The 18,972-nt window shown below is 34.2% G+C and overlaps 1 protein-coding gene across 2 annotated transcripts in view; it reads left to right on the forward strand.

Moving 5' to 3' along the window:
- The window catches only part of LOC106662168 (sodium- and chloride-dependent glycine transporter 2-like), a 55,661-nt gene that overhangs the window by 17,512 nt on the left and 19,177 nt on the right, over positions 1-18,972 (forward strand). The gene's annotated exons all lie outside the window — the stretch shown is intronic.

The raw sequence follows: 18,972 nt of genomic DNA on the forward strand, positions 1-18,972 counted from the left end.
AATTAATTAAGGTTTTTAGTTGAGATAAAAAAGTCAATGGCACGAGCGGGATTCGAACCCACGTTCTTCGGCTAGATACGCCGCTGCTCTACCACTTGAGCTATCGTGACCTCGATCCACTCGGACACTAACTTTTCATCTCAACCTCACCTTTTGAATTTTCCCTCCTTTTTGCCATTTTTCAACATTTTTTTATCTCAACTAAAAACCTTAATTAATTTTTTAAAAATTATACACACACATCAAAAAGATGCATACAATGTCCACTTTGACCAAATTAAAAACAAACACATCAAAAAATTGAACAACTTAATCAGCAAACAAACAAATTAACACAAACAAATGGTTTCTAAACCTAACAAAAACTAACATTCCTCCAGAAATCCAGAACTTCCTATCACTTGGTCCCAAACATTCCATTCCTTACAACAAAACAGATTTTCCAACAGCTAAATTAATTACTGATGTAGACAAGGCAATCCAAAAGTCCACAACAACAGAGGAAAAAAAAGACATAACACGCTCAAAATGCATTAACACAATAACAAATCACGTACAACACCTTACCTCAAATCAACACAACATATCTAACAAACATACACCAAAACCAAAAAATTTCTCAAAAATAATCCTGACATACTCATTCTTTCTGCTGATAAAACAAAACAAACAGTAGCAATCAGCAAAAAAAAGTAAGGGAAAAAATTAACAAAATTATCAACGACACAAACACATACAGCACAATTCAATCGGACCCTACTCCTTCTCTCATCAAACAGACAAACAAAATTCTCCAAGAAACACTTAAACAAAAAGAAATTAATATAAACACCTTCAAATCACTTCAAAACTACCACCAACGCCCCCGAAACTATACGGATCTGTAAAAACACATAAACCTGAACACCCTCTAAGACCCATAATTTCATTTGTAAATTTCCCTACATATAACATGACAAAATACCTAACCAACTTACTCAACAACATCACAGATAACACATATAACGTATAAGATTCATTTTATTTCATTAACAGAATTAATTATATTCACATCCCCTCACACTTCTCTCTCATATCCCTGATGTTTCATCATTGTTACCAACATTCCAATAAACACAGTACTGAACACTATTAAAAATAAATGGCCCAACATAACACCACACACAAGTCTATCAAGGAACACGTTCATAACAATGGCTCGACTCTGTTGTATCAACGGATATTTTACGTACAACAATCAATTTTACAAACAACTATTTGGCATAGCCATGGGTAGCAACCTAGGCCCAATACTTGCAGACATAATTATGACACATCTATTAAACACAGTCATACCACAACTTCCTTTCACATGACCCTTCCTCGCTAAATACGTAGATTATATATTGACAGCAGTTCCCACAGATCAAATTGAAACTACCTTAGATACATTTAATAGCTTTCACCCTCGACTACAATTTACACATGAAATCGAAAACAACAAAACAATACCATTTTTAGATACACTCATAATAAGACAACCAGATGGCACATTAATCACAGATTGGTGTCAAAAACCAAAAAACATAGTTCACTACCTCAACTTACATCTCGCCATCCTCTTTATACAATAATAAACACGGCCAAAGGGTTACTTCACAGAATGATTACCCTAAACCATGAATTATTTCACCACAAGAACATGAAGATATACAAACAGATCCTCCATAACAATCACTACCCTAAACACATAATCAACAGAATAATCAATAACTACAACTCAACACTAACATCATCCACTAGTACTAATAATACTACATCAAATCTATCAAATATAATCAAACCAACATACATTTCCATGCCATTCATTCACGGCCTATCACATAAATTAAACACATTTCTCTCGTCCGATAACTTTAAAATAGCTTTCAAAAATTATAAAATAATTCAAACACTTTTTTCCAAAATTAAAGATCCCATCTAAATCTGACGTAATCTACAAGATCAACTGTTTAAACTGTCCGGCAACTTACATCGGTCATACATCCCAAAATATCTGGACAAGAGAGTAAAGCAGCATATCTATGATTGCAAAAAACCCAAGCAAAATCCTACAGCACTCGCTACCCTCCATTTTGAACACAAACATAATTTCAACTTCAACAATCCAAAATATTACACACAGAACAAAACAAACATAAACGTAAATTTTGAGAAATGGTTTACATCAACCGAGACAAACACAGCATTAATTACAGAACAGACACATGTAAACTCAGTCGCAGCTACGGCAATATCATTAATCAAATTCAATATCTATAACATACATATATTATCACATCACACAAACCGTATAATATAGCATATAAAACATTCATCACATTCCACATATCAAACATTTTTACTTAGTCTAATTTTTCAACAATTTAGCTTTCCTTTTCCTATTTATCCCCGGCTATATAATCCTGAAAGGATAATCTGGCCGAACTATTACCAATGTTTTTTCCCTTCGTCGGCTCTTTTCACCTCAAAGACGCCGTCTTCTTATACAAAAATGTTTTCCTATACCGAATTCCTTCCCCACCCCTTCAAAATCCAATGTAAATAAACATAAAACAGCAATATCTCACTGGCACTCCCAACACGACATGCAAGAATGGCACACTTAGGCAGAAAACAAACACTTTGACTGTGTAGAAATAATTTGATTGAATATTTTAAAAAAATATTTATTTGCATTGTATAAATTCACTTTTTTCCACATCCTACATGTTTTGTTAAATTTAAACAATGTTTGTAAATCCCAAGCCCTGAAGATGATCGCAATAATGATCGAAACGTTGGCACGATAAAGAAAATGTTTTTCTAAAACCTCCATCACACCAGACCGCATCTCACGATTCCTGAATAATTATCGACTAACGGTCACTAATCACCACACATAAATACACTATGCTCTTTTTTACTCTTGTAGTCTTCTCCTCCTCTTTTTAAAACAGTCTTTGATTTGAAAACAAAATTTTATATTTTCGTTATCAATTAATCTTAATTCGGAAATCAAATAATAGCTACTTCAGTTGTTTCAATTAATTTCTACTTTTGGCAACAGTTTATTAAAAAAAAAAAATTAATCTAGAAGTTAAAAAAACTATTTGATTTGTGTTGAACTGTTGGAGTTTACCAAATGCGGTTTGCCAAGTTTATCCAAAAAATTTATTTCGTAGGGAGTCGAAGGATGCTCGGTGATCCCCTTAGCAACTTAATTAAAATTGAATGAAACGAAATTGTAACTTGTAAAACAGAAACGTGTGGTTTCCCGTTTACAAATTTATTTATTTTTTTAAAATTAGCCATATTGATTTGGTAGCCCGACATGATAAGTTCGGGTTATTATTTTAGACTTCATTGTTGATTCGTTCTGGAATAAAAGTCATCCTAATGGGGTTTTTTATTTATGATTATGTTGTTGTCTTCTCTATTAATTTTTTTAAAGAGATGATTTACCTCGGTAGAACGCCTGAATAGTTCCTATTAGAGGAAAGGTAAGGATGGTTGAAGTTGATGGAAGTGTCACGGAAACAAAAAAGGTCGTCTCTCTATCTTCCCATCTCCATTTCTCTACAGAAAGATTTCCTCCGAATCTAAAATTAGCCTCATTCTTCCCGTTTTTCCTTTCTTTTCTTTCCCTCTCCTTCCATCCTTTTTTTCTGGTTATTACGCCTCTAAGATACAACGCAAGACGTAAACACGCAGGGCGTAACGAGGGCAAGAGAATACAATGAGAAGTGATGCCAGGGAATGAAGTGATGCCTCGTTCTTTGTTCCCTTTTAATATTTTTGTGCATTTCTTTTAGCAATATAATGAAGGTTGTTGCGATGAAAATTCGCCAGATTAATTTTCATTTTCAACAAATCATTCAAAGATATTTATAATAATAAAAAGTCAATTGGTGGTACATTTTTTTTTTTGTAAGTTTCGTTTTTATTTTTATTTATAATGACCTAAATCCAAAGGGTTTTGATATTAGTTCAGGGAAGAAAAATATAGGTTTCCAGCGGTTATAATAACGTGAAAAAAAAACCTGGTGGTGTTATGAATTTTTAAGTGAAGCATGGTACAAAATTTCTAGAATTACAATTGACTTTTCCATCAAAATTATTTTTGGCTTAGTTTACTGAAATTATCTTATGGTTTTTGAAACTTTTTATTTATATAATCATATATTATTTAAAACAAACGAATCGAATGATTTAAACGAATTTTGAACACAGAAAACAATAATTGAAAATCACTATACAAATTTTAATAATAATAGTAATAATTGTTTATTTGCTATTTATGGAGATACAAAATTTGCGTGAACTGAAAAGAGTTCTCCTTTTTAATAATTAATAATACACATGTCACGTGAGCAGACGTCAATACTTTAGGAGGTTATTCTACATGTCAAATTGTCCAAAAAAGTCCCAATTGTGCAGTCTGATTTTCATTTTTATTCGAGGTATTTTAATTTTCAGCTTACCGAACCTTTCATAACTTTATTACATAAAGTCCCTTGGTTTTTTAAATTTTATTTATTTAATTGTAACCTTAAGCAAATAAAATGAAAAAATACTTCGAATATAAACTTTTAAGAGTTTCTGAAGTTCTTGGGTAAAGTTTACAAAAGATTTTCTGAGTACTGGAAATACTGGCAGATATGGCGCATAAAGAAGCGTTGCTCCTACTTATGAGCATTAAACACATGTCCTTAATTTCTAAAGGCCAATTACCACCAATACAAAGTTGATAAAAAATTAAAAAATATGAGTATTCGATTACTGTAATCTTGCTATATTGGTTTTAGTGTTTTAGAAATTATAGATATGAACATATGAATTTTTTACAAATAATATATGTTGGAGACGTTGGCAGCCCTTTTTTGAGTGGAGGAAAATTGGGGGATGAGTGGAAGGGATAGTATTCGTCCAGCCTTCAAGTCGATGGCGTGTCAGTGAACGAGTGTCGTTTTTCATTTGTGTAATTGTGTTATATTAACATTTTCACATTCATTCATTACTTTCATGTTCATTTTTCATTTGGTTCATTTTACTCACAGTTCAGTCTATATAAATAATCAGTTAATGCAAATTAAATAAATTAAAGATTGTCGTTTGTAATTCAATAACATTTTACACATTCTACTCAAATAAATATACAATGTATCAACCAATGTATGTACTAAGTAATAAATCATAAATTACTTTTTAAAAAAATTTCTCGGCTCTTAAAACTCATTGACAAGAATACTGAAACATCTGTGTAATATTTATCGATGTACTATCACTAAAAAAGTTTTAATAATCGGTGAGATTCCCCTTGTTAGACGAGTTTAAATATCCCACAAAACGTTCTTAGCAGCAGGTCTGAGATTTAATACTTCATTTTTATATATCCGAATACAAAACTTTAATTGCCTTAGGCGTCGATAGATAAATAAAAAGAAGACTTAGTAATTGGTTGAGATTGAGGCGAAAGGGTGCCGCTATAAGAGGAGCCACCCCATCATCAAGGTGGGTGGGATTTGCTCTAGTGTTCCCAGAAATCAAGGCAATTACGTGTAAACTGCTCTTTTGAGTCCATTACTTGAATTAAAGACGAGGAAGTGATAAGACTCGAGGAGGTCAAAACGAGGAGTTTGAGGAAACAAATTCGCTCTCTTCTAAACTCGGGCCGGAATGTAAAATCGATAACACCTGTAGTGCGAAGGTCCCGTCATTTCTCCCTCCAAACCGTCTCTCCCCCTCAATTACCATTTACCATCAGACTCGCACCGTGGATATGGAAGTAGACAGTTCCTCAATGATCATGTACCTCGATTCTGTGCGAGGTGCGATCGTCGGATTGAGACAATTCCACCATTGCTTGAGAGCCTTGTACCAATTTTGTATCTTTTGTATGATTTACATAGAAATTCTCATTGTAAATTTGACTCATTGTCAGTTTAGAGCTGCCATTTTTAAAATATGTTGAAATTGTGTCATTTGCAAATAACTTAATGCTTTTGATGTCATCTGAGTCTATACATTAAAATTGGAAGGAAAATCATATCTGTGATGAGTCGTTGCACCTAATTAACGAGTAGGCGAGGAAAAATAAAATCATTCATCACTCTCGCAAACATAATGTTCTGTTTTTCAAAACTGAAGGTGAGGTAGAAGAGATAAAAGGGCATTTGAACGATGAAAAATTAGAATTAGAGAAGGAACTGAAATATTTGGGAATAAATTTTGATTATAGATATACCTTCAACAGCCATATCGAAGAATTATGTCAGAAAAGTTTGCAAATTAAACATTTTACCACGTTCTTCCAAGATTTATTGAGACCTCGCGGGTGATGTTCTAGGACATTCAATACATCCGCAGTTGAACCGATGCTCACGTATGCAGCTCCTTTTTGGGGAAAAATCCAAACAAAGAATTTTATTCAGAACGGGCTGAAGAGGGTTTAGAGGAATTTTCAATTAAAAGCAATAATCATCCGAGAAGTAGTTTTCTCGAATTTTGGCATAGCAAGGAGACTAATGGGTCAGCAGGAACTAGGATTTTTGAAGATTTAGTTGGCGTATGAACTATTTTAATTGTTGAGAACTTTCAATGCAGTGAAAAATATGTGGTCATGAGTATAGTGTTGCATAAGTATATTAAGAAAAGTAAGCCTTTTGTAGGGCAGATTTTGTAATATTTGTGTTGTAATTAGGTAAGTCCTGGAGCTTTTCGAGGACGTAATTGTTTAACAGTGTATGCCTGATGAAGTATACCCCTTAAGAGGAGGAAACGGTTGCAAGGGGATATTCAAGTCGTGTTCAATGTTATGCCGGTGGTTACGATCAATTATATACTGATGTGGACTGAATATTGTTGAAAGATGCTCTGAAAACAATTTAGTCCTTTTGGAATTTGATTTGGCCCTAGCGTTATCACTGTATAGGGGGAGTGTGGTCCTTATATCGCAGGATCAATATCACATGCAGTGAACAAGCTGATCTAGCGGCAAAAAAGAGCAATATACTATAAAAATTAGACACCGTATGAGGATTTTGCCTCTCATGTTAAAACAAAAGTATGGGCATTGTGGGAAATGAGATGGTAAGATACTTCGGACAGTAACTTATGCGAAATACAAAACAATGAAAGTCATCACTTAGAAAATGAAATAAGGAAGAGGTTGTCCTTGCAAGAATTAGAATAGGCCACACGCGACTACATGAATTTATGACATTTATGATACATGCATTTCATTTTAAAATGTATGCGGATCAATAATATCATTATGTAAAACTCGAAACATCAACCCATCGTACACACTTTAAACTGTTTTCTAGTACAGGCGGATTTTTCAAATGATCTTTTCCTTAATTAAAAAACTCTAAGAATCGTTAAGTTCTTTCATGTTAATATGAAATTTATGCGAGATTATTTTGCAAAATAATACACACAATACAAATAAAATACATACACAAAATATAAAAACATATTTGAATTGGAGTGCATGGTTATGATTTAACAAGTTTTAAACAGAATTAGAGGAAATTAAAGATTTCTTTTGCACAGCACAAAATATAACTGGGCGTAAACTAAAGTGATCTTTCTGAACAGACAAATTGGATGTGTTACATCCAATTACACGTTAGGATTATGGCCGTATGAAAGGCGCTTCGATCTTCTTTGTCACAGGGTCGTGAGTTATCACTGCCTAAACTATATTTCGATTTCCGATGAAAACCAAAAAAATATATATTCTGCGTGAAGGTATGTTGGTGGTTGGCTTAATAATTGCTCATTTATTTTTCTGAACTGTTCCACTGGGTTATTTCGTAAAATCTTCCAGATTACAGAAGACTGAGGAAGGCCGTGTGCTAGTAAGGCGGAGAGCTGAGAAATAAAAACTGGTGGAACAGTTCAAAACAGTACCGGAGTAATAAAATAAAAACATAATTTTTGGTTACTGTTTCCTAGATTTTTTAAATATATAATTGATATGATTTTTTTTAATTCAAATTTTCTGATCGGGATTTGCCTGTTTATTGATTGTGGAATAATAACTGTTTAGCATTTTGAGAAAATAAGTTAAAATAAACTATTTTGTAATACAAATGAAAAACAAAACATCCTATCTATGATTATTTCCCAATTCTGTATATATTTTAGAACAATTTTGAATATATAAACCAACTGGTGTTTGGTTTGGTTTTTTACACAACAACAATTTTTTTAAAGCCTTGCTAATTTTGTATGACCCTCTAATCAATAAAAACCTCAACACAACTACAAATAACTACATGATTGAGTGTGTAAATTCGTTGAGTTAAATAGAAGACCACTCGTGGAAGGACAGATTTATACATTTCCTCTTATTTGTTCAAATTAAAACAAGGCCAAAAGTCTCGAACAATACGGTACAGAAACAAACTTTTAATTGTGCTTTTCCCTCCTTCTTTTTTTGTGTCAATGTGTGCGTGTTAAAAACAGTAAAAAATAAAGTTATACGGTACTTAGCTGGAAGCTTGTCGTAAGCCCGACTGTTGTTCTGTTAATGGCTACCGATGATCATGTAATTAATTTGTTTCCAACCGGAATGAGTAGCTGCAAATTGCGTCAGAGTTGGATCTTTTGCGTCACAGCTACCATAAGGTCTTATATCTCGAATACACCCCGATCAGTTTCTTACCCACCGCCATTAAATCCTACTTTATCTTGTTTTCGTACTGCCTCTTCTCTTCCTACCAAATAAAACTCAAGAGATTCTGCCGTATATTAAAATAAAAAGAGAAAGTGGGGGGGGGGATATTCGATAGTCCATATTCTCCCTTCCATTGAGAAGGACCCATTGTTGATACTACTGATCCCGAGATGAGTTTACACAAAAATATAACGTTCTATAAAACAGTGATATTTAATATTCTTTTAAAAGTACCTTAACCGAATACGACTAGTTAAAAGTTATTCAGCTACTCATTAAAAACATCTGTACATTAACAAGTAGCTACAGACTTTCACTCAAGTCGGATGTTTACGTCTATAGGACAGCAGACTGGGGTGGAATCATAAAATATGGAAGGCACTTAGGAAATTTGTTTTCAAAATTCCACTAAACGAACAAGACATACCGCGACTATGTTAAACATACGGTACTGTGGAGTTTCAACAAACCGTCCAATATCCAGCGCATCCAATCCTTCCGTTTTGAGAGCTGGTTGTTGAAAAAGTATGCACATTTATTAGTTAACCGTATAAACTTGTAATATTGCTGTAAACCAGTTTTTGTGAGTGATAAAAAACAAGAAATTCAGAAGTACTCTTAACAAACACTCTTCTCAGCAGCTGTCGGTTTTCGTCTTCGTTTTTTTTACAAGTCATGTGTGAGTTGTCTTAAGGTGGCCATTCACGATCACTCCAAATGGAACCGCGCCAAGCCGTACAGCTCCATTTGGAGTGCCTGAAATTTGAGGGGGNGCCTGCTTGGAGCGATCGTGAATGGCCACCTTTAGTATGAGTTAAATCGAGGGGAAAAGCCTTCAATTTTGTTTGGCTAAATTTCGAACAAATTCTTTGTTGAGTTAGTACATGCGTGCAGCTAATTGTATTCCACAAGGGACCACCCTTGGTACCATTTATACTGCTGGCCTACTTATACCTCCCAATTCCGTCATAATCACCTATGCGGACGAAACCGAAATTGTATCCTCTAACTCGATTCCAACTATTCTCCAACATCCAAAAATAATTTGAGCTTATTTCAATAAGCTGGTGCAAAAAGTGTAGCACAAGTTGGAATGAGGAAAACGTACCCTGTAACGTGTGTTAACAAATGCATTATCCTCCATCACATAGTGGATGGAGTAAAATAAAACAAAAGGAAAAGTGGATAGACTCTAGGGGCGCTAGACATGGTAAAATTATGCTAAAACAACCCTCACCAAGAGTGGCAAACTCACTGCTGCAGGACCAGACTCAGAGGACTACACGGTCACTGGAATTTGAGAAAATATCTACATAACATGCGTATATATAATGATGAAACCATTTGCAGATTATGTAAAGAGGAAGAAACAGCCACCCATCTTCGAATGTGAAATAACGGCGGCATACAAAAAACCTTAAGGAATGAAATTATAGAAGTAACAGTCACTGACCTAATACTTTGAAGGAGAAGGATTGAGTTGATTGCACTGAACTAGGTAATTAGGAAGGAACAATAAACCAGAATGCTGCAGTGCCTGGGGAGCACAAACTCCTCTTCCTAGTATCCTGAATCCATCAACATCAAAAACTTAGTGTGTTTTTGTAAACAACACAAAAATTGACTTGCCTTCCACTATATTGAATTCCTACTACGTCAAAACTCACCAATCACGACTACCTAATCTTGCCATTATTTTTGCTGATATTCAAAACAAATAATTCACTTTTTCTGTTGATATTTTAGAATGCATCTTGAATGTTTAAGGACATACACTTTCTTCACTTGACTCACATATACTCATACTCACGTTTCACAAATCCTTTCTTTTTTTATATCAGATTTTTGGCATTTTCTGTACACATGTTAGGTTTGACAAAACTTTATAACCTATTTTAGGAATTTGGGCAAACAGTCCTAGTTTGCTATGAATCAGAAGTTATTGCTAGATCCAAAATCTCTTCAGCAGGCTACACATCGGTTTATAGAAGTTTATTGAAAGCAGAAGGATCGACAAGGATCATCACTCTGTATTCTTCTCATTAAAGGCAATCTGGAAGTAGAGTGACATAAAATCGCTATAAATTGACGACTTTTACAACCTAAATTTGTTTTGTACGAACAAAAATCAACTAGGTTATTGGTTATGTATTGATATAAAAATAATAAAAGACCACACTATCCAAATAAAGAATTTAAAAACTCTACTATCTCTACATAAAACATTACTGCGACTAATTGGAACATAGGGAATGGTTCAGTCGAGCCCAGCAAGCAATCCAATATCCCGGGGCATCCGACTATTCCAATCAAATGTCTTCAGACATGTCAAAGCAACACTTTTTAAAAAAGGATAGTTCCTACTCACAGTAAGTTGTTTTGCAACGTCCGGATTNCAAATTGAGCGCCATTAAAAAAATCAGCTGCTAATTGGAACGTCGCGTTGGCGGAGGTATCAGCGAGTTCACTTTGCCAATTCATGTCGAGAGACGTGGTTGTAGAAGTCCTTCAACCTGATGATGAGCTAAAAGGCTCGAAATCCGGATCGTTGCAAAACAACTTACTTTGAGTAGGAACTATCCTTTTTTAAAAAGTATTGAACACCGCACTCACTCCATCATTTATCATTTCTGTCAAAGCAACTATTGTCGTAGTACATTACAATCCATAACAACTAACATTGTCATAATGACTTTCGGGTCAACAAATAATTCACTTTTTCATATTAAATATTTAGGTGTTGACAAAAACTTTCTTTTGAAGCGTCTTGGCTCAAGGTACACGTTTCACGAAGTTTGAACATAGAAGTGATTCATCATATTTTACCGCCACGATGTCTTATTTAAAGCATACGCAACGATTCACAAATTTGATTTATAAAATTTACGGATGGACTCATAATCGTTAAAAGACAAGTTCAGCCAAGACCAGACTGTCCTTAATTGCCTATTTTAAAAGCAACTAGCTGCTGACCCACGAAACATACCATAAACTTTGTCAATTATCTACTTTGTCTATTGGTATCTTGACTATAGGTGTGAGCGAATAAAAATTACCATTTTCAACTTTTCCGAATTTCCTGGATTATTTGTCAACTCTTTCAAACAGTATTATTCTTCCGTTAGTAAATTTATTTAAAAAATAACGCAAACTTTTTATTATATTTATTATTACCTATACCATAGAGAAAAAAACCGCCAAAACGTCAAGTAAGTATTATGGCTTTGAGTGATGAATGATTACAACGTTACAAATGATAATCGATTTAGTCCTACTAGGACCTGGGGAAGGATCAGCAGACTTAACACTTTTGGTGATAGAGCAAACAAATTAAATTCTTTTTACCAAACTCTAAAGATATACATACATATCTTACATAACAATCACTACCCTAAACACGTAATCAACAGAATAATCAACACCTATAAGTCAACACTAACACCATCTGCTATTACTAATAATACCACATCAAATCTATCAAAACAGCCAAACCGATATACATATCCATGCCATTCATTCACGGCCTATCACTTAAATTAAACACATTTCTCTCTTCTGATAACTTTAAAATAGCCTTCAAAAACTATAAAACAATGCACACACTTTATGACAAAATGAAAAATCCCACATCAGTAACAAATAAGTCGGACGTAATTTACAAAATCAATTGTTTAAACTGTTTCGCAACTTACATCGTACTTACATCCCAATATTTGGATAAGAGAGTAAAGCGACGTATCTTTGACTGCAAAAATAATCCTACAGCACTGGCTACTAATAACACATCACATATATCATCATCACATCACACAAAATAACATATAAAACAGTCATTACATTTCTCACATCAAACATTTCTACATAGTCTAATTCTTCAACAATATGGCTTTCCTTTCCCGAATTATCCCGTCTATATAATCCTGAAAAAATAATCAGGCCGAACCACTACCCATTCTTTTCCATTGTCGGCTCCTTTCACTGCAAAGAAGCCGACCTTTCATATAAAAATGTTTTTTTATCCCAACTTCCTTCCCCACCCGTTCAAAATCCAACGTATATAAACATAAAGCATCAATATCTCACTGGCACTCTCAATACGACACCCAATAATGAGACATCTACACAGAAAACAAACACTTTGAGTCAGTACAAATACTTTGACTGAGCTTAAAATATCTAGCATTGTATAAATTCATTTTTTTCACATTTGTACAATTTAAACAATGATTATAAATCCGATGCCCTGAAGATGATCAATAAAGATCGCACGTTGGCACGATAAAGAAAATGTTTGTCTAAACCTACGTTACACCAGACCGCATCTTACCATCTCCAAATAATAATAACCAAATTAAAATTGGTTTCTCGAACGTGTGAAAGTGACGGATGACTCTGAGAAGGAGCGTGTCAAGGGGTAGTCGACGACTGTGAGATAACCGACACAATCATTCCGTTCTCCATTGTCATTCCACTTTGGCCATTTCAATTTCTCAATGGCCATTTTCTGATCATGTTACGATATCATTATGAAAATGATGACTACGTAATTAAAAAATGATTACTTTTTTATTAATGCGTAGACCAAATGGCATAGGTTTCTCTCTCTCTCTCTCTCTCTCTCTCTCTCTCTCTCTCTCTCTCTCTCTCTTTCTCTTTCTTTCGCTCTCTCAGCCTGTTTATGTTTATCTATGTAACACTATGTTTTATTTTTTGTCTCTGATTCTCCTTGTTTTTCTCATTCTTTCTCGTACATTCATTTTTCTCTCATTACTTTTCAATTGTTTGCTATTTGTAAATATCTATATATTTGAAAGATTAATCTGTCGGTACTCTTACTCCATGTTTGTCTCTCAATCCCTCTCCCTCTCCCTCTCTAGTGTACTTTCTATCTCTCTCTCGCTCTCTTTCACTCTTTGATTCTTCCCCTTTCTTTCACACTATCTATTGTTTTCTGAGACCCTCTCAACCTCGCTCTAGCTTTTTTTTCTTCTCTCACGTACACTAATTTCCTATCTCCCCTTCAATTCATTTTTATTTTTCTCTAACTGTCCTCTCTCCATCCCTCCCTCCCTTCATCACTCTCTCTCTCTCTCTCTCTTCCTCTCTCTCTTTTACTCTCACCATCACCTTCACTATCAACCTCTTTGTCTATCTATTCATCTATCTATCTCTCAAATAAAAAATTTCATTTAAAACAATTAATTATTAATTATAAAAGACAAAACCCAAGAACTGAAGTTTATAGATGTGTAAATTTTAACCTAAAAATTAATGAAATTACTTCTTTAATTGCAATGATAACGCTAAAATAAGTGGAAAAGGGGCACCAAGCCCAGTAAGAAATTAAACCAAATGTATGTCGCCAGATATGAATTTCGCGAGAAAATAGACCGTAATGCACGCTAGACTGGGAATGAGACACGCCCGACTAACCTATAATAAACAGGAAACCGCTTCCGGTCCGTCCTCGTAGTAGGAGGGAACTGTACACTTTAAAGGATTAAATATGGGTATGTTTGCTAATGATCCGCGGAGAGGTGGATTATTACCAAATCCATCACAGTTTTGGCACCGTTGTTCATACTTAATCATCATTCCTAAAACAAAACAAAAAAGAATGCAAGGAACGTATTTTAATTATAACGAAATTAAAGCATTATGTTAAGAAATTATTAATTAAAAATAATTTATAGTTTGTGGGGTTTTTGCTGTTGATCATATCGGGATGACCTCATCCGAAATCCATCTTACGAAAGTAAACATACGCAGTAAACAAGCTGTCAGTTGCCTGGTATAAAGTAGGGCCGAGTTCCATTCTAATATCCACATTTCCACTCTGGAACATAATTTTACGACAAATAATTTACGATTCGCACCATCCAAAAAGCCTTGACATTTTCGTTCCTGCGATCAAGTGGGAAAAGTACTATGTTTAAACCAGTGAAAAACGTTTTTTATGCCGCTACCCACTTTATCGAGTCTTAGTGCAGTCGTAATGTAGACTCCGGGGAAATCAGCCCGAGTGATACAGAGCTTTGGCGATCAGAAATACTATATTTGACCCTATAAGTCTCCAAAGATTTTCCTTCAATATTTAGCCTCCAACGGAACTTTCATACTTGAGAAAAACTGTACTCTTTCCCTTGCATATTGCTCAGTTAATAACATATCACGTCTAAAAATAAAGTAATCAACTGAAGGCTGAATTTTATGGCATATAATATGATTTATAATCATTTTGATCAACTTATTCCAGCTGGTGTTGTACATTTAGGCATTTCGCCATTCATCGGCTGATCAGGGACACAAACAGGGTGACGCACGATTTCCAACTTTTTCGATTTACTGAAATGTTGCCTTTGTACAGGAGAGACACTACTCACCATGTTTGTTCTTCTGACCCAACAATTAAAGATGCAAAAATTCAGAAATGCCAGAAAACCAGGGTAGGTAGACAAAGATGATTGGAAATTGTCAAACTAAAACCGCTTGCAAACTTCAATAATAAATTTAGTGATATTGGGTATGCCAATTTGAAATATTGAATTTAAGTCTTAAATGCCCCTAATATTAAAAAATAAACAAATATAGATAAAATTAGAAAAATAAATTAATTAATAAGAATAAATTGAGTGTGGCAACGCTTAACCCTTTATAAGGCTTGAAATAATAACTATAAATTCACTAATTTCGCGGTCCGCTTGACCAATTAATACATTACAATTAATTAAGGTTTTTAGTTGAGATGAAGAAAAGTTAATGGCACGAGCGGGATTCGAAGCCACGATCTTCGGCTAGATACGCCGCTGCTCTACCACTTGAGCTATCGTGACCTCCGAGAGGTTCGAATCCCGCTCGTGCCATTAACTTTTCTTCATCTCAACTAAAAATCTTAATTAATTGTAATAATTATAAAGTATAAAAATTTCCAGAACCGTTTGGGAATCAGTTTTATTTGAACAGACTTCCAAGGATATATAGAATTATAGAGAATTATTTTAGTAGATCAAAGGATATCCCGGAAAAAACTAAATCTCCAGCACACATACCGTGGATCTTAAAACTGTTAATAACGATGTTTTTATATTGTACATCTCTCTTTCAGTTTAAGTTCTGATTTCTAATGTATTTCTATGACTATCCATCAATAACTAGCTTCTGATAATAAGTTCTTTCGTGATCAATTTCTTAACTTGACAAAGCGATAACTTTATTCCGTTTTAAGTCTACTTTCAAATTTCGGATAAATTTCAAAAATATGTACCAATGAAAGTTTTCTTCAACTTTTGAACTCCGTATTAAATGCAATTCAATTGGGTTCAAGAGTGCAAAAATTTTGTGCGAACCCCAATGATTTCCATTACTTAAAACGACTGGTCAATTTCAGTTAATCAACTGAGATCTGCATTCATCGCAACTTTAACGCTTTTTCTGCACCATGATGGCTTAAGGTTACACACAAAGGTTCCCAAAAGATTTAGAACCGTCGACAGCTTCTTAGGCCGGTTGCGTTGAAAATTTGATAAATTTCAAAAATTTCAACGTTGATCAATGTGTAATTACAGAAAATGGAAGTCTGTTAGGACCGACATCTGTTTTGACAAGGTCAAACAAATCAGCAATTGTGAAATATGTGAATGGTTCCCAATAGATGCAGAAGCATCAACAAACCAGTCGACCGACGATCGAATCGACTTGAAATCCTCACGCAAAACCTATGACTTATGGGACATCACAAATTAACTAATACAGTTTTAAATTTATAATGCCATTTTCAGTCAGGTAGGTCTAAATGTAAAAGCTTAGAAGTTTATTTGGTTAAATTTCACAGTAACGTTTCACGTTTTTCGGCATCATGATGACGAACGGTTACACATTTCGTTCAAGGCTGCTGATACCCGATTGCTGTAAATCACAATTGCGAGTAATGTGAATGATTTTCAAGAGATACATATTTCGATAAATTTCAACATAAATTTCCTATCCTGAGATCAAGATGTTGTCTCTAGTGATATTTGAAACAAATAATTCACTTTTCAGTGAGAGCTGTTTTCTGTTGACAAAAACGGTTTTTGCATCATGATGAGGTAACAGATTTCACAAAATTGGGACGCAAGAATTTATTTCTCAATATGTTTGAATATGCCTTACGTGAAATAGCCCAAAACATCTAAGTAAAATCCCAAAACATAGCAAATGCGAAATTTTTTCACAAACTGTCTTGCAGGTGTCAGGTTATAGATGTTAAATCATCAGCCAACCCCACTGAGTTAATTTTTTAAAATCAAACAATAGGTCTTAGAATATAATCAGATTGATGAAACATAAGCAACATTAACCCACGTTTAATCAGATAAATTTCAACAACCAGAACCACTCTTTCTAGCACTGGCTTTGATTGCTTGGTGAAATTTCAAAAAATGGTTCACTTTGTGTTATCTGATGATCAAGCGGCATATCCTGAACTTAATTTAGCTAACTTAAAATGTTTCATGGTAAATCTTCCATATCATTAAATGCGCAGGTGCACATATTTCATACCAAACCAGTGTAAAAAATTACTAAATGAAGTTAAACCTACGAGGTTGCCTTAAACCGTCAGATTATATTTATTCTGAATTATTTTACCCCACTCATTAGGACTCAAAAGAAGTGAAACCAAGTGAAGTCATGTTTTGAACTCAATTGACAACTTGACTCACTTTTGAAAATGGTTCTAAAGAGGTTCAGAAGGATGAACATATCCTCACCACGTCGATTTTATTACTCCAAAGTAGATAAATTTCAGTTTAAATGTGTGACAAAATATTTCTCTTTTTGTCTTTATTATTTGCTTGCATGGCGACTACTACTACTGTTCTACTCTTTCTTCCTTCTAAATTGTCTTTACAGTATAAGAAATTTTGTACATATTTTCGACCACTTGCTGAATCTGGAAGAAAGATCTCTGTCGTTTTTCGTTAGTCGTTTTTTAATGCCATGGATACAGCTCTGAAAACAACTCTCTTGCTCTTTGTTCGTATTTGAATAAGATAAAATAGGTAGGTGTCTCGCCTTACCCTACTTACATCCCTGATTTTCCATCAAATATAGCAAAATTCCTAAACGCCTCAGGCAGATCAAACCATACATGATGCTCTTGCTAAAAATCTCACAATAAACTTATATATTTGATTGTATTTTGTTTTGAACTGTTTGTAGAACAGTAATGCTGAAAATAATAAGACATTAGTAATTTTTTTAAAATATTCTATACATTCACATAATTTTTTAGTGATGGCAAAACCTAATTTATAAAATATAATTTGTAATTTAAAGAATAAGTTGATGAAAAGGGGTTGAAATGAGTTGGACTAGCCCTGAGCGTACATGGATCGTTAATCTTAGCCAAACCACCGAGGGCTGTAATCAAAGGAGTCAAAGAAATGAACATTTGCATCCTTTAGACTTGGTAAATTTGGGATACGTCCAGTTCGAAGTATATAACCGAGTATATGTAAGACCTTAATCAGAAAGGCCATTTTTGAAGGTTTCATGTTTACCCATGACTGACCCTTGAAAAATAAGAACTTATTTTGACTAGGATTTATAATTTTTTTGTTGTTTTGTAAAGAATGTTTGATCTTTAATAAATTAAGGTATTTTTTCCGATTATTTGAAACTTCTGATCAAATTGAAACAGAAAAATAAGGTTTTTTTGATGACAACCCTTTTCTTTTTATCGCATTGACTTGAATTTTTTTTGTTATTCAATAAATCCAAAGATCCATCCCATGATAACTATATCCGTGTGAAAATTTTTGGGAGAGGGCGAGGAGAGAAAAAAGGCTGAACAATATTTATTATCTTTAGACATAAAAGGGTGGGCGTGAGCCAGGGAGATTTATTTCCGAGGGCGTCTGTTCTCCGCCCTGGGCTGACGTCCATCTACCGACAACTTCTCGAGGGGTTAAAAAAGTATCTTCTTCACTCTACTCCGACACTTTTTTAATCGTTTTAACTCTCCCATTTTTATCCCATTAATTCAAATACCGGGGTAAGGGCGAAAAGGAAATAGCAGATTTTTATTGACCCACGGAGAAAAGCTCTGTAGGGTTTTTGACTAAGTAAGATCCTATTTAAGATGTAGTTTGATTTAAGTTATAAAACCACCTAAGCTGCCTGTGAATTATGTACTGAAAACATACAAACTTGGTTGACTATTATTCATGAAGGATACCTAAATCCCTCTTGGAAGATCTCTTCTTATCATGTTTTGAGAGTTGGTA

Source organism: Cimex lectularius, unplaced genomic scaffold (assembly GCF_000648675.2).
Source record: "Cimex lectularius strain Harlan isolate CLEC.00 unplaced genomic scaffold, Clec_2.1 scaffold99, whole genome shotgun sequence".
In the NCBI taxonomy this organism is placed as follows: Eukaryota; Metazoa; Arthropoda; class Insecta; order Hemiptera; family Cimicidae; genus Cimex; species Cimex lectularius.